This window comes from Sebastes fasciatus, chromosome 6 (assembly GCF_043250625.1).
Source record: "Sebastes fasciatus isolate fSebFas1 chromosome 6, fSebFas1.pri, whole genome shotgun sequence".
Taxonomy (NCBI): domain Eukaryota; kingdom Metazoa; phylum Chordata; class Actinopteri; order Perciformes; family Sebastidae; genus Sebastes; species Sebastes fasciatus.
In genome coordinates, this window is record NC_133800.1 from 5592970 (window position 1) to 5620420 (window position 27451).

Below are 27451 nucleotides of genomic sequence, written 5' to 3' on the forward strand. Positions count from 1 at the left end.
GGCTTAGCCTGACCTCGATATTTCCAGACAGGCCACATCGATGGCTGCTGGGCAAACGGGGCCGCCGTCGGATTCTGCGTTGTAAAAACGACTTGTCACCGGGGGGCGAAGGAGCGGGCTTTGAGCCACGCTGGGGATTGGTCAACAGCTTTAGGATTACAGAGGTCACACAGAAAGACGGAGCCCAATACTGGAAAAAAGGAAGGAGTATTTGCACACACTGATGCTGGCTGCCAGTGTGCTTTGTTCTTTATAATACATTCCTACCCAAACATAAATTTTTTATCCCCTAGTTGGAGTGATTTACAAAGATTTCTAGTGTGAATTTTTAATGAAGTACCTCAAGTATTCCCCAAAGAGAATAGGTCAAAGTAACGCCAAACACCCAAGTAGCACTTCTTCACTGTGTTTTATTTGAGTGTTTGTTAGCCAATAGAAGAGGACAACTGTGGAGGCCGGAGAGAGGAACACATACGGCCTCCGGGCCTCTGAGGAGTACAAAGGCCAGACAGACTAAACAAGCATATGGAGGAAACGATGCTCAAACTGAAGCATCTACCAAGGCTCATTTTATCAAGACAGATAAAATCCTATAATCACAACAAGTGAATGCTGGAGTTGTCTATAGCACCTTGTTTCGGTTTTCATTTTCTCTGTTGGTTATATGATGCTTACACAAATTGCCTCTCTTTTAAATCTGAGTTTGAACAGGCGTCTTGAATCTATATTCAATCACAGCAAACTATGCTCTTTATATGGCTCACTCAGCGCATATTGCAATACTGCCATGCAAACAAAGAGGAGCCCTACAGGTGGCAGGCGTTACTGATGTCCAATGTACTGTAGGTCCACTTGCATGTTATTTAATTACTCTGTATATGTACAGTGTGTGCGTGACAGAGAGAGAGAGATCTGGTCATTAAGTGCAGGTCCCAGTCTGCTATAATTAGCTCTCTTTTCACTAAACCGATTAATCTCTATAACACTTAGATAGCAGCTCTCACTTACACACACACACACACACACACACACACACTGGCACATATAAACACAGTGATGCTATACATGTGTGCACATGACAATGACCAAGTACCATATTAGCATTAGGGAATATAACAACAGGATTTAATACAAATTCATGACAGAAATTTCCCAGATCTAAACCTCTCATGACACTAATAATAATAACTTATTTACCGCCCATCCATGCATGCTTAATACCTTCCGGTCATATTTCTGTCAAACACACTGCTTCCTCCTCACTCCTCACATGCGTATGTTGGTTTGTGTGCATTAGAGTACCAAGTCTGGCTCTTCCGTTGGTCAGGAGAGCTGCTATCCTACCTCACTCAGTGACCCAACTGATGTTACACTTCCTATTCACAGAAAACAGCAGAGCTGAGTACAGTATAAGCTAGTTTACCATCATGCAATAACGGAAAATAAAGAGCTCTCTTCTCTTAGAAAAATCTTATCAGGCAGTAAAAACAAACTGCCTTAAAGCTGAAGTAGGCGAGATTGGAGCAAATATGATTAAAAAAAGTTATTTTTATAAAACAATCACTATATCGTGACAGTAGTACATGAAACAGGTAACCTGAAAATAATCATGTGCCTCTGTGTCCTCCGGTGCTCCTAACGGCATCTGCAAGATTTCACAGACCGGAGGAAAACAAGCAGTAAGAGCTGATCTGAGGTCTGCTGTCGATCTGCCGTCTATGAGAGCCGGCTGTCAGTCACTCGCGAAATTTCAACCAAACTGTCAAACTAGGTATCGCTGATAATATTAATCAATATTCTGTTATTGTAATGCCTATTTCTCGCCTCAAATGTTTTCAGAATCATCTTGTAGTGTACTGTTTAGCTGTAAAATGAGAAAGTTTGTTACCCGGGAACCATGTTGAGATCTGATGAGGAAATACCAAGCACCGCCCACCAGCCAGAGCACAGCCAATAGGAACGCTCTCTCTGAAATGAAATTGTGATTGGTCAAAGTCTTCCGTAACTGGCTAGATTTTTTAAAGCCTGAAAACAGAGCCATGAGGAGGTGCAGAAGTCTAGTTTTGTCTAAGAACACTTGAATTAAAATATGCTGAAAGGTTTTTATGGATTTTTTGCCCAATGATGCCAAAAACCTGTTGCCTACTGACGCTTTAAGTGATGACTCCAGAAACTACCAGTAAATTGCATCAGGAATTAAGACCAAGCACCAAAAATGTGTGATTATAGCAGAGTAAGTGGGAACTGCACGGCGCAGAAAGATTTTTAGTCAGGGGCCCCTTTCACGCAGAGATTCCGCAATACTGCCGTAAAGGAGGTCCGCCGTTACGTTGGCTTTGCTTTATCACACTGGAAAGTGTCAGCGTCTCGTGTGTGTGTGTGTGTGTCCGTTCCGACGGGACTACACGGAACAACTCTGTCCACCCATTCCGTCTCCGTACCGCTCATACAGAATAGCGAGGGGGAATAACAGCGCAACATTTCCGCCTTGGTTTACTGCTGCTGGTTTACAAAGCACTAAATGGTTTAGGGCCAAAATACATTTCTGATCTTCTGCTGTGTTATGAACCATCCAGACCTCTCAGGTCATCTGGATCAGGTCTGCTTAGTGTCCCCAGAGTCAGAACTAAACATGCAGAAGCAGCGTTCAGTTTTTATGCACCAAATATCTGGAACAAGCTCCCAGAAACCTGCAGGACCGCTCCAACTCTCACTTCTTTTAAAACAAAGCTTAAAACTTTCCTGTTTGCGGGTGCCTTTTATTCTGACACTGCACTATAACTTTTACTCTTTTGAGTTTTATGCAATTTTAGCTTCTATCCTAGCTTTTATTTTTAGCTTGTTTTTATTTTCTAATCTTTAATGTTTTAATGTTTTTATGTTTTTATAACTGTTTTAATTATTTCTTGAATGTTTCTGTAAAGCACTTTGAATTGCCCTGTTGTTGAAATGTGCTATACAAATAAAGCTGCCTTGCCTTGCCTTGCCTTGAACAGGCACTGTGAAAGGGGCTAGGCACAGTGCTCCGACCGTTTAACTTGCACGGCAGCTGGGTTCTCGCGATGTCGCGAGATCACGTGAGAATTGTGGGATCACATATAATACAAAACTCCATCTTGTCAGGCTTCAGGTAATGCGTTTGCATCCGGCAAGCCAGATCCCGGACCAATCAGTGTCCTGTGAGGAGCTACTGGTGGCTACGAGCGTGGCTTAGTTAGGTGTGTGTGACCATAGTGTGAAACGACACAAAGGCCTCTGTTCGTTCTAAACAACAACGGCGGCTCCTGGAGCGGTTAGCGTAGCTAACTGAATGTTGTAATGACGACGTAAATCATGAGTTACATAATTGTCTAATACGGATGTAAGTCCTAGGATACTGGGATGCATTCATTATAAAAATACACAACTGAAAAACAATAAAGAAAACAGACTCGACATTGAATCCATTTAGATTTGTAAAATAAGATCAATCAATGAACCACTCAGAAGATCCATTATCCTTTCAAGGGAATTAATTGAATTATCAGCTGAGGTCTACGGGAGCAGGCTGCGAGCATCCTCTGCCTATATGGCAGCACAGTAACACGGTCACTGGGGAGCAGTGGGACTTCCAAACGAATGCAAATCAAATTAAGCCCAAATTAGAATTGCACGCTTGCATTCTGATGCAGTGGATCTAAATACTGAGCTCCGTCACTGTAAAATAGTTTTTCTGCTCTCCTCAAAGAACATCCCCCCCAGAAGGGTATTTTCTTTCCCTTTGGTCCGACCATTTACTCAGTCGTTTGAATGTAAAAGAAATAATGTGCTCAAAATAAAACCATTATGTTCTGTAGGACTGGTGCCAATGCGCTTTTTCTTCAAGAACACCCACAATCATGGAGGGGTGCAACAAATATGAAATGGACCTTGTCTCTGAAATCATCATCTTCATTTTGACCAAATGACTGCAGTCACAAAGAGCACCATTATCTGATCATAAGATTTCTAAAAGAAAGGCTCTGTACTAATTGGAAACCCTTGAAGTTCTCTTATCACCAGCCTGTAAAAGTCATTTGAATAATGCCCATGTTCCCCAGGTGCTTTGAGATTGAATCCGCCAGAATCTCTCTCCTGTGTGCATCACTGCCAGCCTTCCTGTTTCATCCCTCCAGCCTCATGGCTTGTTAACACTACGGAGACAGGTAGAAGGTGCTATTTGTAGGTAAACACTGTTTGAAGCAAATTTTGGAGATGTTCTTTACTTCTGCTTGTTTAACCATGCGTTAACATGCCATAATATACATCAGACCGGCAATATGTCAGCCAGAGTGGGCCACCATATGCCGAAGAGTTGCTGTGTAGTTGGTTGCACAGACAATAAATCCAAAAATGCTGATCTCCGATTTGTTCCCCCGCCATTAGGGCTGCACAATTAATAAAATATTAATTGCGATCACAAGTTTAGCTTCCCACAATTATATGAACATGATTGCCTGCGATATTGACTTTTAAAATGTGCATCCTGCTCATAGAAAACTCTGCTGTATATCAGATCAAGCGCTTCCTAAACAGCTAACCACAACTTTGGCTCACCAGGCAATATCTTCTTTGCCATTGTGTGTTGTACTGTATAGCCTGGGATATTTCTTGACCTCAACTCTTCTCATCCATTCATTGACACATGCAACAGACAGCGACAGCAGGTGGTGAGTGAGGAGATCGGAAGTCAAGCTGCTACGGGAGCCAGGTTGGATGGAAAAAAAACATTTTCAGGGGCGGGGAAGCTGGAAATAGGACAGTGTCGTGAAGTGTCGCAGGGTGGTGCGTCAACGATCGTCGGCGCACCTAAATATAGGGATGGCTGTGTTGACATGCGCCGTTCTGCAGCGGTGTGTTTTGGCCTTCAGAGGTGCTGGTAGGTGAATCTGTTTCCTCTGCTTCCAGCTTTTATGCTAAGCTAAATTAACCGGTTGCTAGCTCCAGCTTCATATTGAGTGTGGCATCAATCACTTTCCTGATGCCAAAAGCTCTAAAGTGATCTGATGACGGTTTACCAAACCAGCATTTGCTTTGTGACCTTTCTGTGCTGCTTTGCTTGTAATTGTGCTGTGTGAACAGTCTAAAAATACATTAAAGTAAACTACTGATCAAAGGACACAAATTGCAGATGTGACAGCCTAACCCTTAAAAGTAATTTGCATTGAGCAGAGTACGTTGCACTCCTGTATAACATCTATCAAGTTGTAAACATGCACCGGTGCTGGGATAATGCAATCTTACACTGAGTCTTGGCAGAACATGGCTGGTGCACATAATGATGACTGATTATATTCCTCACAGCGTGGCAGAACAAAGCACAGAGCACACGGGGACAACATGGAGCTCGTAATGTACTCACATATGAAAAACATGATTGTTACTGACTTTCATAAGGTCTCTGTCATAACGGCAAAGTAGAATAAATGGCTGCCCCTTATGAAACACACTCCCTATCCTTCAGTAATGGTTTCCTAGGCACCTTGTATTCATTTGCCTACACAAGCCCAAGTAAATGGAATCCTCCCAAATAGATGCAACCAAAAAAGTGCATAATGCTGAACTATGGGTATACTCGGCAAACAGATGACAAAAGGTAAAACAAGGTAATAGGTAGTGCTGGGCCGATTCACCTATCTCCCGATTCAATACTATTACGATACTTGGGTGCCGATTCGATGTATTGCAATTTTAGAGTATTGCGATTCTACAAGTATTGTGAATAGCTATTGCGATTCAATATTGCGAGACCGATATTGCAATTTATTGCAATTTTTGTTAATTTTTTAACACTAGACCATGGTAAAAAGTTGAATCATGCACTTCTAGGGACTTTTACTTTGGAAAATCTCTAAATTAATACAGTAAAAATGTTTGATTTTCAGCATGTATGTAGTCTAACATGTTTTATACTTCTGGTGAATATAATCCAATCAATCCTATTTCCATATATGTATTTTGTATATACAGTTCCCTTTGTTAACGCCTTATTTTGAAAACCGGACGTAGTCACACATGTATACTTTCTGTAACTTTGCCAAGTCTAGCCAAGCTAGCTCTCCCGTCAGCTTCGTTCTCTTTGTACATCCATGGTCAGCTCCATTGAATGCATTTAACATAAATATCAGTATATGGGTGCTCTACAGTTGTAGCGTTGGCTGACCACGGAGATGAGAGTGACGGCTGGCTTGACGGCACGTTGTCGCAATACGATAACGTTTCCTGTCCATGACAGAGTTAGCATGCAGCTTTAGCCATCGTGTCTAGCTCTGCTTTTCTTGGCAATGTGTGATCACAAAGTATTTCCATACTTTATCTGATGTGTAGTGTTTACCACTTTGGATGTGAGGGTGCAGGTCATATCCTCGTGGAACCTCCGCCGTTTTCTACTTTTTTGTTTCGGCTCGCTGCGGTTTGTTTTAGTTGAAGGATACAGAACGGATATGATGTCACGTTACTCAGACTACAACTATAAAAGCAGTAACTTCCTTCTACCTCCATATAGACTCAAATGAAGCAAATATATCGATTCTGGCATTAAAAAAATGTGTTTCAAAATCGTTGAAAAAGAATTGCGATACACAGGTGAATCGATTTTTTTCCCCACCCTTAGTAATAGGCCAGGCAGAATCATTTAATTAATCCCCTGCTAGCAGCAGATGGGTGTGAGCTTAGTGGCTCCTAGTAAGAGCTAATGTATTTTTGCAATCAGTGCAATGATGGTCACGATGGCTCAGGCGAACTGGCTCTGGAGTCTTCGGACTATCACAGGGAGACCCGTCAGAAAATGGAAAGCACCTCTAGGTCAGGGGTTCCTGTGACCTGCTAACTCACAGGATATAGTATGAAGGAGAGTGCATGGAAGCCTTACGTCCATGTAATCCTCTGGAGAGGGAAATCCTCAGGATTACAAAGCATTGTGTCTCCTATACAAAAAAGCATAGCTCTCAAACTGTCCAGGACATGTAAAGATCGCTACTCAAAAATATAAATCAATGATGGTGTTGTTTCACATTCATGCCGACAACTTATCAGCTTACTTATATACACATAATGTGCTCCGATTAAAGTTGTTTCTGAAGTTCAACGTATCCTAATACAACGGTTCGTATATCTCCCACATTTTTCAAGAGTTTTCCTACAAATGTCGATCTCCGCTTTCCGTCTTTTAAAAATAAACTTCTGTCTTGACAGGAAACAGCTTAGTTAGATTTAGTCAAAAAAAACTACTTTGTTAGGTTTAGGAAAAGATCGTGGTTTGGGTTAAAATAACTCAGGAAGTGGCGTTACTTAAGTACGGAAGTTACATGACAAGTAAATCAATGTTGACTTCTGGTTTCACACAGGATATGAACACTGGTCTCCTGGGCGAAAGTCCGTGTTTTAAAGACCCACCCATCCAACCCGACTTTCTCGCTACGCAGCGTTTGTCGCTCTTTATACTTTGTGGTTTGTGATTACGTGAATTACATACAAATAGATTTTGAGGGATATATACAAATAACAGTGCATTACTTTTCATAGGTATAGCTATGAACGCTGTATGAGAACAACCTGTGCAGGTAGCCAATATTTTGTATAAACTATCCTGCAGTTGATGTCACAACAGCCACCATACTGGCATGCGGTCTCAATCCTGCTAGCATATAAATGCACAGGCTGCTAGTTTCACGAGATAGTCTTCAACTTTGTTTTCACAGATTAGAAAATGTAAAGAGGCAAATGTGATGCAATAAAAGTACTGAACCGGATATGATATGAAACCAAAGCAGTAGCATTGGCAACTTCCTTACTGATACCCCTGGCATAATGCTGCCTTCCTTTTATCTCAGAAATCGGAAGTCGAAGCTGGTTGATATCAGTTGATAACAAAGCAGTAGAAGTTGGGCAATACTGTGTTTATGACTGATTTATTGAGACATAAATAAGACAGAAGTACTGATAAACAGTATATTAATACAGCCTTTTTACTGCTGATGCACGAAGCAGCCATCTTGGATTTTGAGGTAGGGGTTGGTGAGGTTAGTCCGACTTTTCCGACTGGGAACTTGGAAATTCCGACTGTCCAGTTCAAACGGAACGGAGCATTACCATGTGCACTACTGTGGTTACACATGTAAGAAACATGTGGCAGAGCACTATTTTCCAGCACACAGGTACATCCAGGGGTACTTAGAAAAATGTGCTGTAGCCTATAAGAGCAGTATCAAAACTATCAATGATTACAATATTAGGATTATTCAGAAATGAAAGATTTAAAATGCAACATATCAAATGTAGTCAGGGAAGCCAAGAGGAAAGAGATGACAATATACATATGACATATTGGAGGGCTTATTAGCACACTACAGTGCACTGACTGCTGAATTTGCCACATAATCTTTCCCTGGCATCGAGGCTCACTTCAGTACTGGTAAACTGAAATTAAAAGCCACGGGAGGCTTGTGCGGGGACCAAATGTGAAAATTACACACACTTGAGGGACAGACTGTATTAGCTTAGTGGATGCTCACTGAGAATAATCTATCACCCATCCTCCAAATTCCCTCCGAACGTTACCAGGGTTACAGCAGCCCTGAGATTTCACATGCACTGCTTCAATTTCCATCATGTGCCAGCTAGTGAGGCTTTGCTCTATGTCTATGGAGGATAAATTTGTTCCATAGTGTGACTTAAACATCATCTCTTCTCACAAGCAGACTTTAGAATTGATTGCAGTATTGCATATTACCTGCTAGCAATACTTCATCATATGTTACCACCAGATCTTACAAATGTATCCCAGTGTAATAATAAGGTAGCATGTGTTGACTTCTGTTGGTATTATTAGAGGTTGATGTTCACTTTCACGCTCATACGGAAAGCTAGCTTCTCAACTTGCAACATGCATTTATGTGCAGACAAGTCTTAAGCGAGTGTCAGAGATGGCCAACACTGAGTTGGTTTCAACAAAGTTTGGATGAAAGGCAGTGCTTGAAGTGGAAAAAATAAGTGTCAGTACTCTCTTAGTCACATGTTGGCGTGTGTATCTGCCGGTATCAGCAATCTCTTGCAACTTATTCCTATTTATTCATTATTTCTTTAAACATGTTATACTGTGCCAGTCATAATCAACTGTGGTTTTAATGTCATTATCATACCTGGGCAATGCATCTTCTATAGTAGGCCTATAATACTCCAATAATATTCCAACTGGAACATTATAGGGTTACGGTGGTGTGTTTAGTGTTAATAGTTAAAGTGCTTTCCTGTGTTATTTGTAGCCTATAGTAGGTATCATTCAAGTTTTAGGAGCAGTGTCTCAGTCGTGATGCTCCTACATATTATACAGCAGGATAAAGAGACACATTCTGAATTTCTACAGTCAATAAAAGATACAAGGAGATATTGGGTTTGGGGGTCCTCCACGAAGAAAATTTGAAGGTTTTTACATCATTTTGGACCATTTTTATTACTAGTTAAATGATTATTTTATTATTTGTACATCTCACAGCCTTCATCTGAACATTTAATTCTTCTGGAAATGTTTGCCCTGAAAGAGCAGATTCAAAAAACATTTAAATAATGTTTCATTAATTATATTTGTTCACAAATAAAAAAAAAGTTATGAAGAGCAGTTCACTAATTATTTTACAAAAAAGGGCGTGAACATTGTATTGATACATTACAGCACCGTCTTTCTGAGTACCGGCAGCTTGTGAAGAAGAAAGGCAGAAAGTACGTGTGTCTCCTGTTGAACAGATCTGTGGGTTGCCCTTGTACTACTAGAAGGTAAAGAGAAATAAATGACATCCACGCTCATTTATGTGGCTGTGCATCATCCAGGGCCATCGCGGGCCATTAATTGCATTTGGCTAATATGAGGTGACAGGCGTTCCCCAGAGGTTGGTCATCATATCCGATGAATCCGGATCTCACTGATTCCACTGCTTTATCCATCACTGGTATTCAAAGTTGGACAAAAAAGCTTCATATAAGAGACCATAAAGCAGAAAAGGAAACCAATAACGACACCCATGACTGTATAGATCCACAACCACCGGGCATATACTACAGTGAAAAAGGCTGACAAAACTCTACTTACTTACTGGAGCACAAGCAAGACGTTCTCAATGCACTGGTTTCCTCCAGCACCACGAGTTTGAAAGCGACTGAGCCTTTTATCTGCCTAATGAAGCAACTTGTACACTCAACAGCCACCATGAAGTCTGAAGAGGTCTCTATGTAGGTTGGCATGTGTAGGAACCCCCTTGCACCCAGCGGGACTCGACTGGGTTGGAAAACACGGTGGATCAAAGACACTAGTAGGGGCTGGAGGCAGAGAGGCATGTGGGATTCCTTCAGGGGCTGCAAAGACTCATTTAATCTCTCTATACCTCCCTGTCCTCAGCAGCTGTTGGAGACGGAGGGGTTTAAAACGCCATGGGCTGAGACCCACAAGAGCAGATTAGGATGGAACAAGAAGGAGGAGGAGGAGGAGATGAGGGGGAGGACGACGGGGGTGGGGCGATTTTTCATCACAAATATGGAACATGGTAAAGGCCTTGCTGTTACAGTGCTGAAGCCCTGTCAATCATTCATGCGGAGACACGGGCCCCTGGGTGGAGGCGCGACATCATTGGTGTGCAATGTGGGCCATCTCTCTGCGCAGTGAGCTCTCTGACAACTGGTCGCCTCTCGGCGTCTTTTAGGCAAATGCCACCAATAACGAGAACGTTTTTTTGGAGGGGTTTTTTGCTTTGCTTTGCTGGATATGCAAAAGAACTGCTCAGAATATTCATATCCTGTCCCGAACAGCTGAATGCAGATCGCGGACCCAGCAGGAGCACTTACAAAAAAGGGGGAGAGACATGGAAGAAGATGGCATGGCATTTGGAATTGGTGTCAAACTGCACTCAGATATCTGTGTTGCCCGCGGTCAACCAATTGATTTGCAGCGCTGTAATATACATTCTAAATCCCCCCGGTGCAACCAGTGTTGCTTATTTGCGGGCAGTGTAGTATAGACAGAGAGCGACAGATTAACATGCACCATTATATTGAGACAGGAGCTTATTCAAGGCCTTTTCAAGCTGTGGCTGTTCTTGCCTGAATCATTTCTACACAGACACAGTCTAAAGGATTACTCTGTATTTACAAACTTGTCCAAACAGTTGACTGCACTGTAATTTCAGAGAATTAACTTAATCTACACCATCTTGTACTCCAGCTACAATCTCTGCAGGGCAATGAAATAAAAAAAAAAACAGACAAACAAAAATGACATAAAAGTGTATCTAAAGAGCTACTTTATCATCTTTTTTTTCCTGATGAGCTGTTTGCACATTGTGTGTCCGAGTGCATAATCCTTAATATGGAAAACATGCTGTGATTCTGCAAAGATCCTGGCATTTGCAGTGTACAAAACCTTACAGTGAAGTACTCTTGTCCACACTGCAACCACAGCTAGAATGAGGTAATTGGGGTCATATCACTTGTCGTAGAGTTTAATTATTTTCACATTCTTTTTGCATATTAAACAGCTCTGGCGTAGGAACATATGGGGGTTTAATAGTGATAGGGTGAAGTGTATGTTTGTGATAGAAGTGGGGTTGAGATTCCAGCATATGGGGTAGGATTATTACACTGTGGCTGTGGAGTTTAAATTAATGCATTCCCCCCACCAAGGTCAAACAGGGGTGCAGTCGCATGAAAATCACGATTTCTCCTCTTTAGTTTAATCGCTGCTCTTTGCAAAGTTTTGGAAAGGTCAAAAAAATGAAGATCTCTGTTAAGATTACTCTCCATTAAGGAGAAAAACTGAAGAGCGGACAAAAGTTAGAAAGAGCCTAATTTATCCTTTTGTCATACTTTTTTTTAATTAAAAGGTTAAAGAGACCTCAACTTGAAAGTGTCATCATGCACATATAAAACATACTGAACATAATGGATTACACTTCCAAAAAGAAAACCGTCTGAGACATCTGAGAATATTAGAGAATACATTAGTTTGATGGATAGACCGCAAGTGCTTTTCACTCACTCCAAAGGAATATCACTAGCTTCCTAACTTCCTTTGATATCCATCATCAACTCTTACTGGAGAACTTTGCAGGCCCCAAAGAGTGGTAATTAATTTTGTGACAGCTTATTTAAAAAAGTAAAATCTCCTCTCATTCATGACGGAGAAATGCTTCTTACAAGGCCAAAAAGACTTTTAAATCCTATTAGTGGAAAATAAGGCAGCTTTCACAACTTATGAAAAGGTTGTTTGATTTGTTTTCAGTTGTGATTGAAAGGACTGAAAAAGTGTGCAGAGTATAGCCTTATCGTAGCCTCAAATCAAATCAGCTTCTTTGATTAAATCACCTTTCCTGTCAGACAAAGTACGCAGCAATTTATTACAGAGCGTTGTGTTTCTGTACATGAGGTGCATATCTGTGGGAATAGTGTGACTACTGTTTTAAACACAACATTGGCATATTATCCCCTGATAAAGTTGATATGGCAAATGTGTTAGCAACATTAGCATTTATTTGGAGTTGTGTTTTTGGTCACTTTGCATTCATTATCTATGCTCTTTTTAGCTTTTTTTTTGTCTCAAAACTTCCTCAACTCCCGAGCTCTTTAGCTGCCAAATGCTCTGCTGTTTTCACCAGCTAACGCTAAGTTGCTAACTTTGTCTGTCTGCCTTTTGGTTATCGCTAATGTGTGAGCAAACAGTTGCCAATTTACTAGGGCTGACCCCTCTTAGTCAGTCAGTTGATAATTGGTCGTTTTGGTCTTAAGGCCTTTGCACACTAAGTAAGATGTCTTTTGTCAATTAATTGTTTTTAATTATTTTTTCATGCTGAATGACTTATTTCCAACAAACCTATGAGCACATCTCTTGTAAAAACAAGATTTAAATTGGTGCTTTTTGTGATTCTTTGTGGAGGAATTCCGTTGACAAAATCGTATGAGTGTTAGCTGACCAAGAATTCTTCGGTCTTTGGTTGAGGACAACCCTACTATTTACACATCCAGCAGACTCAGAGCTCCGTTAGCATTTGTTTGGAGTTGTCTGTCTGGTAAAACAGGTCCAAAACAGTAAGTTGAAGGGAACGGCAGAGTTGGGTGATAATTCTGTGTGGGTTTGTCACTTACAAGTGACCCCTTTCACATTACACATTCAATTGATCCATTGTTAATAGAAATATACTGACTAGCGCTGCTTTAATATAACGGAAGATAACCTCATATTATTTAGACCAACCTGAGATGAGGTGAGAGCAACTCTCTGATACAAAAAATACACTAATATATACTATACTAAATATGCTAAATATACTGCAGGTCATGTTTTATTTTGAAGCCTAAAGGTACAATGATGATTATATGAGTTTCAGATGCCTCCCATTACAAACGTTCTGTGGGTCCTATAACACCACAGATCAGTTTTACTTCGTCAATCTCAAAACACACAAACACAGAGTGAGAGAGATCTCGTTTGAGACTTTAAGAATATGAAAATGGGGTTTTCCATGTTTAGTGTAATCTTTACCGGTTGTAAAGGCTAAGGTTACACACAACTCTTTTCATCCGGTCCATGATGGTTAGCTCTAAGAGACGAGTCTGAACGGATTTTGCCTTACATCTTATAGATATGGAGATACAATATCTGGCTCGTAGTGTGATAAGAGCATTAAGAGATGAAGAGAGAGTAGAGTAGAAATGCTGATGCAAATTCAAATTTATTCAGCCACAGCCAGCGCATAACGGCGTCGTGGACACGCAGCGATGTGATCTCATATCCTGGGAAAGGGGAGATTGGGCATATGTCCTACAGTATGTCAGTGCACACACTCACAAATAAATCATCACACACAATCCTTTAACAAAGCCCGTTACATCATTCACCATGACAAATGCTTTGGGCTAACTGGGTCCCTGTGGGACGTCATGGCTTCGTCCTCTGCCATGCCATGCCAGCAACACCAAGGGATCAGTTACCATTCAATCCCATCAGCTTCTGCATCCATCCATCCCCCCTTCCCTCCCTCTCATTCCCGCAGAGCCGGCCTCGCTGTCATTCATGGTGCCAGCATCTGTTTGAAGTGATTCAGTGATGAAAAAGGGGGATGGGGTGGTTTGGCTGTTGGTGACATACTGTATTGATATCAGCGTATAGAGGATGAGTAAGTCAGTGCTGTGGAATCAATCTGATTATTAAACTTTTGTATACAGCCTAAAAGAAATGAGCGCAGTGTTCTTGAAATATAACACCATTTACTGAAATGTTTGTTTTAGTAAGATATTTTAATCTCTTCAAGGGGTTACTATAAGCCATTAGTGGTGTAACGGACCGTAGTTGATCTGTGATCCATATGGGCCGAAGATCTAAGCAGCTTATGATACATAATTAAAACTACAAGAAAGAAATATGTTGGGCTTTTTTTAATCAATGAAAATACAACCATTTATTTCCTCATCATTTCAATTGTGTGTTTTTATTAGTGCTGTCAAAGTTAACGCGATAATAAACAGTAATCTTTAACACGTTAACACAACTTGGGATTTTTTTGTTGGTAGCCCAATTCTAAAGCTAGAGTGAAGATACTGGCATCAAATGAAACTAGAAGAACCTAAGGAATCCATCGGTACCAACCATGTCATACTAGCTAGTTGGAAAGGAGACTACGTAACGCTCCAAACTTATGCTAAATTTTGGCGAGGAAAAACTGCTTTTCAAATGGCTCCCTTGACCGCTGACCTCAAGATAGTATGTGAATGAAAATGGGTTCTATGGGTACCCACGAGTCTCCCCTTTACACACATGCCCACTTTATGATAGTCACATGTTATTTGGGGCAAGTCATAGTCAAGTCAGCACACTGACACACTGACAGCTGTTGTTGTCTGTTGGGCTGCAGTTTGCCATGTTATGATTTGAGCATATTTTTTATGCTAAATGCAGTACCTGTGAGGGTTTCTGGACAATACCTCATTGTTTGGTGTTGTCAATTGATTTCCAATAATAAATATATATATATATATATATATATATATATATATATACATTTGCATAAAGCAAGCTGTAGCTCTCCTGCACGCTTGGCACACGGGAAGTTTAATTTGGTTGCAATCTGCAACCTCACCGCTAGATGCCGCCAGATCCTACACACTGCACCTTTCAATTAACTGTCTTTTAAAAGCTGCCCTAATCAATATTTTTGTATGAACAATGGATCAAATGACTATGTGTAATGTCAACGTGGCTGCTTGTATAGACAGACCCACAGAGAATCACCCGACTCCGCAGCGTCTCTCAACTCTATCAATGTTTTATCGCCTTTCAGCAGCTTTTGGTTTTACGGCCGGCAACTTACTGTGTTGGTCTGTTAAAACACATTCATCACTTTGCCAGAAACACAACTCCAAATGAATGCTACGGACTTAAAGGATGCAGTTTATTTCAACATGGGTTTGATTTCCATAGTTTTAAACATCATTTATGATGACATTGTAATCAGATCTGGGAACACGGCAACATTATGACACTGCCCGCCATGATTGTACATATATTCTAAGTGGAAACTGAACCGTAAACTATTCCTTCTCCTCACTGGACTTTAATCATTTATGACAGGTAAGAATAGTAAAAGGGATTTCCTGCTCAGATCTCACAAAAAAGGTGCTACTTATAAAACACACTGTACATCCACTGCATTGCATTGCAGCAGAGAGATCACAGCACTTACTATGCCAAGGTTAGCGGTTTGATTAGCACGGAGGCTGAGACTGCTGACTGCATCTCTCATCCTTATTAGTGAACCTTTTTTTCCCCAGAGCCAGCTCTCCCACCTCTTCACCCCTTCGACACACACGCTACACATACAACCCCCAACGAATGCTCTGTACGGTTAAATCAATCCAAGCTCCAGTAATGCCAAGTGTTCTCTCTATTCTCCTCCATTCCTTGCTCCCCTCCCTCTTTCCTTCTATCCTCCTTCCCTGTGGACCTCCAGTAGCTGAGGCCTCCTCGCCCGATCTGTGCGGCTGGCTTGGAGCTACGCAGTGACCACCCATCACCCATCCAACAGCACCCACCCGCGGGCCTGCAGCACTACCAAAGAGCACAGCTGAAATGGAAGACGAGGCTGTCAACAGCTCAATCGCTGGAGCTCTGATTTCCACACAGGCACGGAGGAGATGCACATTTGGCTTGCGCACATCGATCCACATCATTTCAGTCCTTGGTGGTGCCTGCGGGCTCCCATGATGCTCCGTGGTAGTGCTGCCGCGGGATGACTTCAGTGAACTTGCCGAAGAGCAGAGGTAATATAAGCCTAACACCTCGACACAAATAGAGGGTCACGCAGCGGCAGCTCGGCCAGGCCCTGCCTGAATTCTAGTTTGCTGTGAGGATATCAGGCAGAATAAGAGGATTACAGTGCTTCCCGCAGATATGATGATGACAAGTTAGTGCAGACACCATGGCAACAACAGAGGAAATGTGAAAGTGGTTAAATTTTTACACACTTTTCAAAGTAGGGCACAAAAAAGCTTAGCCAAGCTTTACTTGTTGGAGAATTATCAGCCAATGAATTCAGGCTAACTGGATTCTAGTACTGCTGAGTCGGCTTGATTTGTCCTACAGTCTCATATGACGTGTCTCACTTTGTGTGCGTAGCATGTACGTTGGTGCCGTATATCTGGTTCCGCGGCTGAAGGAGCCTCACTAACACTGCAGCACTGCCCTCTATGCTGCAAAGCTCTGCAGCAGCCAGCCAGCATTGATTTCATCGCAGCCACAACATTGGGTGGCACAGAGATCTTCATTTGCAGTGCTCCTCCATGATACCCAGATGTCTGCATCTAAGTAATCTAAACTAGAGAGATAGGAAGAGGGAAGACATGCTTTGTTTATGGGCCAGCATCCCAAAAAAAGCACTTATGAGAAGTTCCCAATTAAGCTGTCATAAACTCAAAATGAGTTACTTCCAATCACCCAAATCCCTTGTAATGAGACGGTATACTGTCACTTTCCACGCTCTAGTCATTTCTCTTCTAGTCCGAGAAGAACTTTCTGCTGTAGGAGGCGTGAAAGACAGCTTGCATCTACCATCGCTCAGTCCCAGCTGGGCAAAGCTCCTGGCTTTCACCCGCAACCGAAGACCACTGCAGCACGAGCCCTGCACATCAAAAACCTCTCCCACACATAAAGCCCGGCATTGATGAATGCGCTGGCATCTCCTCCGCCACATTCATGTTCTGACAGTGTCCCTTTATATTTGCTGCCAGCTCTTAAGGAGGGGAGAAAAACATTTTCCTGTCTTTATTTGACAGCCTCTTCATGAGGTCCATCTCGCATGACTGCCGCATAAATAAGCGGTCACGTCCCTGCTTGGCCAGAGCAACAAACATGGAAATGGACACAAAGAATATGTATTCTTTTTCTACTTACTGTATATGCAAGAATTAAAATACAACTCATTGCTGGTTTCTCAATTAATGCCACCCTCCTGGATATTTCCTTTAGCCATTCTTGTGTACTTCAACTTTAAGGAATAGTTTGACTTTTTGGGATATACACTTAGCTTTTCCGCTTTCTTGCAGAAAGTTAGAACAAAAGATTGATACCCCTCTGACATTTGTCCATTAAATATTACACAATATATACAGCCAAGAGATGGTTAGCTTAGCTTAGCATAAAGACTGTAATCAGGCCATGTCCAAAGGTAGAAAAATAAGGGGCCTTACACATGCTGCGTTTTTTGCACCTTCAATTCCATTGTTGCGCGGCAGGCACGCTCAAAGGTGGGATCGACACTGTCACAACGTGCAAGCATTCCCAAGCCTCCCAGCTGCGTCCCGAGATCAAAGAATATAGAAGCAAAGAGACAAAACTCCAGTGTTTTTTGACAACAGCTGCTGCCGCCATTTTGGACTGAAAATGCTTATTATATTTCTAATATTTTATTGTTCAACACAGGCCATTTCGGTACAATATATGACAATAGAATAGATAATATGGAACTTTTTAGCCAGATGTTTAACTGGCGTCCGGTAGTCGCTTTCAGTCCAAAATGGCAGAAGCGCGTATAGCTTTGCTGCTGGGTGCTGATGTTGCAATGGAACAAACAAATGACCTTCACTTCATGGCAATATATGTTCAATTACTTTTGGAACGCGGCAACGCGCACCGAACAACTAATCAACCAAATTTCATTCTTCCGTAAATATCAGTCTACGCCTTTCCGTGTCTGCCCAGAGCTTTACAATCTGTCCCACGGACTATTTTACTCGCTTCACCCTTTCCGTCCGACGACGTCTCAACATCCGGTTCAAAGGTCAGACAAATTGACACAGACACATCAAGCAGCAAAGTTACTATGGATTTACAGTGCAGGAAATCCATTTATCTTGGTTTTGACTTTATTTAGATTAGTCAGTGAGGCTTTTATTGCTAAATTACCGCAACTTCGTTATCGTCATTGCAGCGCGCAGGTTTTGGTTGCTCAGCAACGGCAGGCGCGACTGGAGCGCAACCTCCAAAGCGCCTTGGATAAAAAGGATGAAAGCGGCACGGCTGGCGTTTTCCACGTGTTTTAGACGCGGCATGTGTACGGCCCCTAACGGCGCCATGACTTCCTGACGTCTTGTTATCACTGTGAGGTTGCCAGGCAACCAAAGAGGAAGGAAGTCACTGTTGCCGGCCAAGAAGTAGTCCAGTACACAACCTGTCCAAAACCACAACGTGTAGTCTTCACAGTTTGTTTTTCTTTTACAGAGTAGCTCATTAAAAGGCATTAGGCTACTCACCACGTATTTCAAAAAATGATGTAACATGGATCTCATTATTCCCTCAAAGCTGGAATTGCACTATGATTTTTCAGTGAAATTCACCCAAATTGATTGAGGTATTCTCTCTCACCTTCCTGTGAACGCTCAGGAAAACTAAATATTTTAGCTCAGCGCAGCAGGAGAGCAAACATTAATGCAGGCAGAGGAGAGAACTTCAGTATCTAAATCTCTAATGAGATTCACACATATCTGCATACATTTAAGCCCAGAAAGATTTTTTTTTTCTCTCTCTCTAGACTAAAACTGCTATTGGCTGTTTCTCTGTGTGTCCTTTCAAGTCCAGTTTCAGGAATCCCATGCTGTCAGTGGGCTGTGCGCCTGTTAATTTTGCCAGCGACAACAACATTCGCAATGTTCATCTTTAAAGCACAAAAAAAATTAACCAAAGGAGAAATTCAGGGGGCCTTCTACTTCTCATCTAAATTAGATTAGTGTGGAATTGCTGATTATGGCAAATCATTTTGTGGGGTTTTGCTCATTAAATAAATGACATAAAGCTTATTCGCTGTTCTCTCCAGTTAGTTAGTTAGTTAGTTGGTCAGATGAGAATATCGATACCACTAGGTTTCCGTTATAGAGGTATACGAAACTGGAGCCAGGAGATGGTTAGCTAATATAAGCTTAGTTTACTAAGTGTCAAAAAGTGTAAAAATTAGTTGACTTCAAGAAACAGTCCTGGCCAAGAAGTCCAACAGCACATAATCCCCCATAAAACTACAACTTGTTTTCCACTTTGGTTTTAGTACAAATTCAACAAGAAATAAAGTTTTAATTCGTGAGCTTTAGAGGTGCTGGTAGGCATGTCTTTTACCTTTGGACAGAGCCATGCTTGCTGTTTCCCCCTGTTTCCAGTCTTTGTGCTAAGCTAACTGTGTCCTGGCTGGCTGTATAGCTTCATATTTACCACACAGACATGTGGAGAGTGATATCAATTTTCTCATCTAGCTCTGGCCAAGATATTATATGAAGTGTTTGATAACACAAATTAAAAACAGAATTCATATATCATACCACAGCAACTGAACTAGTCAGTGTAACCATCTCCAAGTATTAACATCCTAACACTGTGGAGGAGAAATGGGACAAAGTGCATGCGAGGGGGATTCTAAGAGGGCAGTAATTGGCTCTGATGGTGTAGTGCACCAAGGACAGGTCGCCTGGGATTTGACCTCAGCTCTGACACGACTAAAATGCCAGATGGCCAACCTGTTCCGCTGCACTGCCTTTAACATGAGAGTTTTCTCAATTTACTTGTTCCTCTGAAAATCTTCATTGGGTGGGTTTCTGGCATAAAGATGTCCTTTTCAGTGGAACAGACATCAAGCTGTACTCTCCAGGGTGCTGGGTCTGCACTCAGTAGAAAGTTCAAGAGGACAGGTTTTTCCCACACTGCATCTCACTGCAGACCATCTACCCATGATTCGCTTTTTGCTTTTTGCTCCTTATCTGAGTACAAAGAAGCCAGCAGAAAAAAAAGCAGAGATGCAATCCTGAGGTCACCAAAATGGATGCTCTCCACTTTAAGGCTGAGCGTAGAGATTCTAGCCATGAAAATCCCAAAATACAGCTTTGACAAAAGTCCAGTAAAGACTGAACTTGACCAAGAGTGATTCAAAAACGTTATGAATTAGCCGTAAACGGAAAGAGTCACCTCGACCGGAATAGGGAAAAACAATGTGGGATCCTCGCCATGGGGGCTCATCACCCAAAGGACATGCATAAGACTTCAGTGCACTGTTTGCCAGATGGTGGAGGAAGGCAAAGACCTCGGCGTGCTGACCCCAGTTTAAAGGAAATTCTCACCACAGACGCTGCAGAGAAATAGTTAAGTGTTGTACTATCTCATCAAGTTCCACCCTACCTTTCTTAGTGAAGCAATTACCTTCTAAAGCAAACAAATTACAGCTACTGTTCAGGTGCCTTATCCCCCCTTGAACCATCTAATGATGTGCCAACTTCATTTCACACTTTCAAGCTCCAGTGCAAACGTCAAATAGGAACAAAGCCACAGACGATCGTCGAGAAAGGCTGCAGGTAAATCAGTATTCTGAAGATTCGCAACTATGAAATGGTTCAATATGTCAAAACGGTCTACGTTATTTTCAGTCATTGAGATATCAATTGACCAAAGTGTGGCACCAGTAAATCTACATTTTTTTGAGCTTGTTAAAGCTTTTCTGTACACGGTTGAAATCCAGAGATATAATAGATAATGACGAATTTGAATTTCAAAAATTTCAAGTGAGTCATACTCATCATTGCTCAATTTGCTGTGAGCTGGAGCAAGCTACAGACATGAAACTTGGTACCATAACTGGAAATAATGTCCTCCACATAAAATATGATCCCAATATCGCCTGATGGTGGCGCTATAATCGACAGCCAAAAAAGTGAAAGCTTTTAAAGGCCAGCCCCATCACACCGTAAGTCTGATTGACTTGAAATTTGACGAACATGTCCAGATCAATGTGCTCTACAAAAAAGCCTCAAGAGTCAATAAAGTTCACCTTCACAGATTTTATGCCATTTAGATTTTTTCAATACCAAATTTTGTGTTATCAAAAGCTTGTTGATATGTCATGCATTTTGAAGATAATCACAAATGAACGTCAAAAGGGCGTGGCTCAGCACGTCAATAGACCTAACTCCACAACTGTTGGGCCACGAAACTTGCAGGATATGTCCACATAAGTATCCGAAACATACCCTGAAAGTTTCATTCAAATCGATCACTATGGGGGCGCTACAAATGCAACACATTTGATCATAAATGAATCATCGTCTCTCCGATCGTCATAAAACCTGTTGGTTATCTTTAATGCAGGTGTCAGTGTCACACGTCTAGACCCGGTCTGTGTTGGCTTGAACCCCGAATTCCCACTTGCAGCTATATTGTTAATTAAATTTCTCATGTTGCTGCCACATCAGCTTTGTAAAATGCTATAATTATTTTGCAGGAACACTTGGAGTTGATGTCATCTAATTTTGGTTGTAATTGCTAAATACATTTAAAAATTGTGCCACTCTATATTACATAGGCCATGCCACAGATAGATATATGCCACGTCGTTGTTTTTCTTTTATGAATTTCATTAAGTAGTTTCCTGCGAACTGAAAACAAAACATAAACATAACCTCCTGTATAGAGGTAATCAATTAGTGAGAAAATGCTGTCATCTTGGAGTTTTCTAGCAGGTAGGGAAATGTTGTTTATTCCATGTTCTACTGTATATCCATCCCCAGTGTGTGGCCTGGGCTGATCCGTGCTCCTGTGTTTACACTGCACAGGACAGCTCCAGTGATTACAATTAAGCAGCTCTTATCCCTGGACATAATCAAGGCAGGCCAGAATGTAGAGGGCGGGGTTAATCCTCAAGACCCAAGTCTGGGTCTGAGTGGAGGAGGAGGGGGGGCGCAGAGTATGGACAGACGGACAGATGAGCAGATATTCACTGTTCTGTGCCATTAGATAAACGCCACATTACCATACACTCAGTGAGAATATTCAGTACAGGTCAGTGTGTGTGTGTGTGTGTGTGTGTGTGTGTGTGTGTGTGTGAGCGCGCGCGCGCGCTTTGCAGAGGTAAAATAAAGGTATACAGCTATATCAATCACCTGAGGGAGCGGGAGAGGGTGGGGGGCAGGATTCAGGGATACTCAGGAGAGGAATTCAATCAGCGCTCTATGTTGATGCAGAGCCTACGACACAGAGAGGGTGCAAGAAAGTGAGTGGATTATCAACGAGTCAGCATGTTACAAAGCTCAGGCCAGCTGATATTCTAATAACAACGCAGCCCGAGGTCCCGACAATTGGGTAGGGAGATGATGCCACGAAAATCTGATTTAAAACCAATTTTGACACAAGCGTTGTCGTGTGTCTGGCAGCAGAGAGCTGCCTGCACTGACCCCAGCATTTAAGGACAAAACACAGCATCAGACTGAGAAAAAAATGAAACCTACTGAGAATATGAGTCATAATACGACTGTAGACTGAAAATATTTCCACTGGTGTAAACAAAGTTGTGACGGGAGAAATGAAGAATTCTTGTTAATGCAGGCTACTAACCTTAATAAACATGCATTTTGTATTATAAATTGGTGGTTTGTTTGCATTGACCAAGTCAATCCAATAATGATACTGTAGTGACATTTTGAGGATTGTTAATACTATCATAATATACAACTGTGATACAGTAGATTGCTTAGAAATACCACTGGTAATGGTGATATACAGGCCAAGCAGGTAAAAGCATTCACTCTTCATTACACTCAGCTGCAACTGACAAAGGGATCACTGAACTGTAATGTAATCTTTAAAAGGCAGGAAATACATGTAGGTAATATCACATTGCACATTACAACTCAAATACTAGACACACTTTGATATAAATATTATAACAATGAATATCCCAGCTGTACCAAAACTCACTCAGCAGGGAAATGAATATTTAGAATTTTCAGTTCAAATAAAAAGAAATAGGCTACAGTTTTGAAAAAAAGCAGACGGAACAAATAGATCAGAGCACTACATTATGGGCTGGAGTTGAGAAGAACAGGGCTTCATTCAATGTTTGGTAAAACAGTGTGGCCCAAAAACACGGCTACTTAATTCACAACTTAGCATTTATTGTATTTCTGATAAAATGAAAAGAAAACTAGAAAATGTTAAAGGTGCTAAATTCAAAATTCAGAGCATATTTCATATTTGCTATATTTCACCCGGTGTCGCCATCCTGGCCAAAACGTCTGAGCTCCACAATTTTAATTATAATAGCCTGAGACAAAACAAGTTGAAAAATAATGTAGGTAGGCCCAGACAACAATACGTTTCCTCTGAGGGAAACTCTCTAAAGGACTCCCAAACTGTCAGTGCGTCATGACGGGGATAGCCCTGTGATTAAAGTGGATGAAAGTAGTGAATGTGTCATGATTGACACAGCCTCTAATGCACCCTCCTATAATAAAGCCTTCTTTCTGATCCCACTCATTGCTCAAATGTGCCACAGGTGCACCAAGTTAGCCATCCTGATGAAAACGCCTATGGTGCGTGCATATTTGCGCATGCCTGTGCGCGCGTGCGGTACACTTAAGTGTCCCGGTTTGGGGGTTTGAAAATATGGTCAGCCTAGGTTAGCTAACAAAGGGTTTCTCAACACATGACTCTAAGTAGCGTCACCATAACGTTGTTTGTCACACAAAACCAGCAAAGTATTCTTTCTTATAGTGTGTTAGATGTAAAAGAAATACTATGCTAAATTACCTGAATAAATACAACCTGGTGGTATTAGGTAAAGTTTAGGTGATGTTAGCCTGCTAGAGAAACTAACATTTATCTTAGTCCTGTAAAACCATGTGAAACAGATGCCAATATATTCTCTGAAATAAAACTAGAAACAAAAACCTCCCATGCTGTCAATATCAGTGTTTGTTTTTAGTGAATTATGTGTGCCTACACATAAAACACAAACATTAAAATATAATTACAGCCGCAAGCGGCTGTTCGCGGGTTCAAGCCTTTTTTGCTCAAGGCACTCTTGTGGACATAGCTTGCAAGTTTTGAGAGGATGGGCCAAATGGTTGTTGACTTATTATCTTCGAAATGCAATAAGATATCAACAAGCTTTATGCAACTTTTGATGACCGTGGTCCAATAATGATCCACAGAAAATTTGGTAGCAATCATCAATACAGTAAATTGAGCTCACTGCCCCTTTAATGTTTCCCTTTAATCTAGTTTAGAGATAATTTAGTACTGACAATCCACCATGCCACCTTCGGGGCTTGAACCCTAATAAGATAATGCTACTATAAGTTTGGTGACAAACACAATATCACCATGTACAACAAGCAAATCTTTAACAGGATGTTAGCTGCCTATTCATTTAATGTTGGGTTATTCTATTTTTTCACACCTGGCTAATGTTAAAATGCTAATGTTAGCTTATAAAAATCTAAAAGATTGAAGATGATGTTACATTTCAACACTCAAATATTTGGCTTTCTGTGTATACAGACTGGATTGGATATATATTTTACCTATACCATTTTTAGACAGAAGTTACAGTAGCCTATTGTTAACTTTGTCAGTCTGAGCTGAAAGGAGTTCAATCAACCATAAAACTATAGGCTTCTCAGCTTTTAAACTTTTGTGGCAGAAAAATAAGTGATCCAACTCATGCCTTGGGACACTGCTGTCTTTCCACTGGCTCACCAGAAAAAGCAAATGCCTTTTAAAACTGACATTAAAAACATACAGGTATTTTGCACACATCATTGCAAAAATCCCCTGCTAGAACAAAGCCACACTGTCTACCTTTTACAAAACTTCTAAATCTAACCCCTTGACAGTGGTAATCGATACAATTCTAACACAGTTCTGTAGTCACGCTGTGTTTGCCCCGGCCCAGACAAAGACATGAGTTATAGCCTTTGCAGGATAGGCGATGTAGAACAGGTGCCAAGACAACAGAGCAGTGCCAGGATGGGTGTCCGAGGGACTTGGGGGGAGTGGGAAGGCCAAGGAGGTTGGAGGTGCATGTTAATCACATCAGGAGCAGGAGGAAGAGCTCTGCAGGTGTCTGTCCCACAAAGGACCATTCACTCTGGGTCGGGACTGGCTCTTCCCCTTACCACTTTCTATCACAGACCGCTTCAGTCAGCTCACAAAAGCCACAAAACACAGCTCGTGCATGATATAACACAGCAGAAGAGCTCTGAATCACAATCATTTCTGTCTCCACATGCAGTAAATACACCGGAACAAGAAATAATGAATTTGTACTATGATAGTTTTTTTCTGATAATTACCACTCTATGTGATTCAAGAAGAAATACTGCATACATTTGGAACATGATTTCCACTTTATGCATTAAGCATATCATTTCATCAATACAATTTCTATGCAATACTGCTGCTGCTCTATAATTCCCATGCACGCTCTGTAATGAAATGCTACACTGAACATGAAACTATAATGAGGTAGGTATGAGGCTAATATGATTAATAACATAACACTGGCTCTCAATGTAGAGCGTAACCGGTAAGATATTTATGTTCATATGCAAAGGGTAATTTCAATATGTCATTTCTTCTCTATTGTTAGTGCAGAAAGGCACATGGCCAAAACCAAGAGCGCAGTACTATACAGTAGCTTACACTGTGTGGGGGGTAGCAAGTCCTGTAAAAGATACAAGTTACACTAGTTAAGGTGGGTGGTGTGTGTATTGGCAGCTGGGCCTTTAACTGAAATTCTCAAATAAAAAGACATACAGCGATCTATCCATGTTGTCTCTCAATAAAGAGTGGAAAGTAATTCATTGTAAGGACTTCTAGAAACAGAAACACATTTTGACAGGTCATAACAGGAAAAGCTCAATGATATTAACTCTCTGAGACCCACAATAGACCATTTTTAGGGGGGTACAAGGAGGTACCCCCCTATAAAAGAGGGAGGGAGATAGCAGGTCAGCATTATATGTCACATAGAAGTGGTGTACATCATCTGAAAGTGGGGAACTTGAAGATTAATTCGAGATGCAGCTCAGCACTGTGTGTCAAGTTGTTCTAGTCATAAATCAGAAATAAGCATGAATTAATTAATTAATTAATTCAAATACATTGCAAAAGTGTATAAGGGCTTAGAACATTATGATGGAAGTATATCATGACCATTCCCATGCTCTATTATGTCTCATAAGTTGTTGCAGCAATTTTTGAGTTGACATTTGCAGATTTCTGCAAGAATTGCATTTTTCAGTGACTGGATGGTGAGCACTTTTGTTATGGGGAACTGCTCAGAAACCCCCTTATTGTACCTAGGAAATCCATCCATCCTCTGAATGCTCTAGGTTTCTAGTTTGTGGTTGTAAAGTTTCATGAGGCTGTGATTATACCAGAGGTCACAACAGGTCATTTTATACAATGAGGTAAAGTTTCAAAATGGTCTCACTACAATGAAATGGCTACTATGGGGACTAACATCATCACACATGAACACAATTGGGCTCATTGGAACCACAAGAGTCTCAGCTTTACAGTAATGCCCAATTTTATGCAATTCCAAGACTGTTTAGGGACCCCAGTATGCAGAAATATTCAAATACACCATTTTCGTTTAGGCGAAAATAACACATTTATACTGCATTCAAAACACTGCATGGTTTTTGCCCCAAACTGCATGTGATTTTCATAAAGTGGGCATGTCTGTAAAGGGGAGACTCGTGGGTACCCATAGAACCCATTTTCATTCACATATCTTGAGGTCAGAGGTCAAGGGACCCCTTTGAAAATCGCCATGCCAGTTTTTCCTCGCCAAAATATAGCCTAACTTTGGAGCGTTATTTAGCCTCCATTGCAACAAGCTAGTACCTGGTACCAATGGATTCCTGAGGTTTTTGTAGTTTAATATACCTGTAGCTTTACCTCTAAACTGAACCTGCTACAGCCTCTGAAAGGATCACGGGTCTCAGGGGGTTAACAAGGGCTGCACTCAGTTTAACTTTACCTGTCCAGGCTCTGACTATTATGCGTGTTGACTCACTGACATGCACAATATAATTAATAAACTTCACTGGAACAGAGGCGCTTTGATGAGTCAAAATGTGTCTT

The 27451-nt window shown here is 41.3% G+C and overlaps 1 protein-coding gene across 7 annotated transcripts in view; it reads right to left on the reverse strand.

Moving 5' to 3' along the window:
* The window catches only part of arvcfb (ARVCF delta catenin family member b), a 299063-nt gene that overhangs the window by 265240 nt on the left and 6372 nt on the right, over positions 1-27451 (reverse strand). The window contains exon 2 of one of the 7 annotated variants that reach the window (XM_074637267.1): positions 22459-22542. The exons of the other annotated variants lie outside the window; for them this stretch is intronic. The gene's annotated coding sequence lies outside the window, so the exon portion shown is untranslated. The remainder of the gene's footprint in view (positions 1-22458; positions 22543-27451) is intronic. 7 annotated transcript variants of the gene reach the window in all.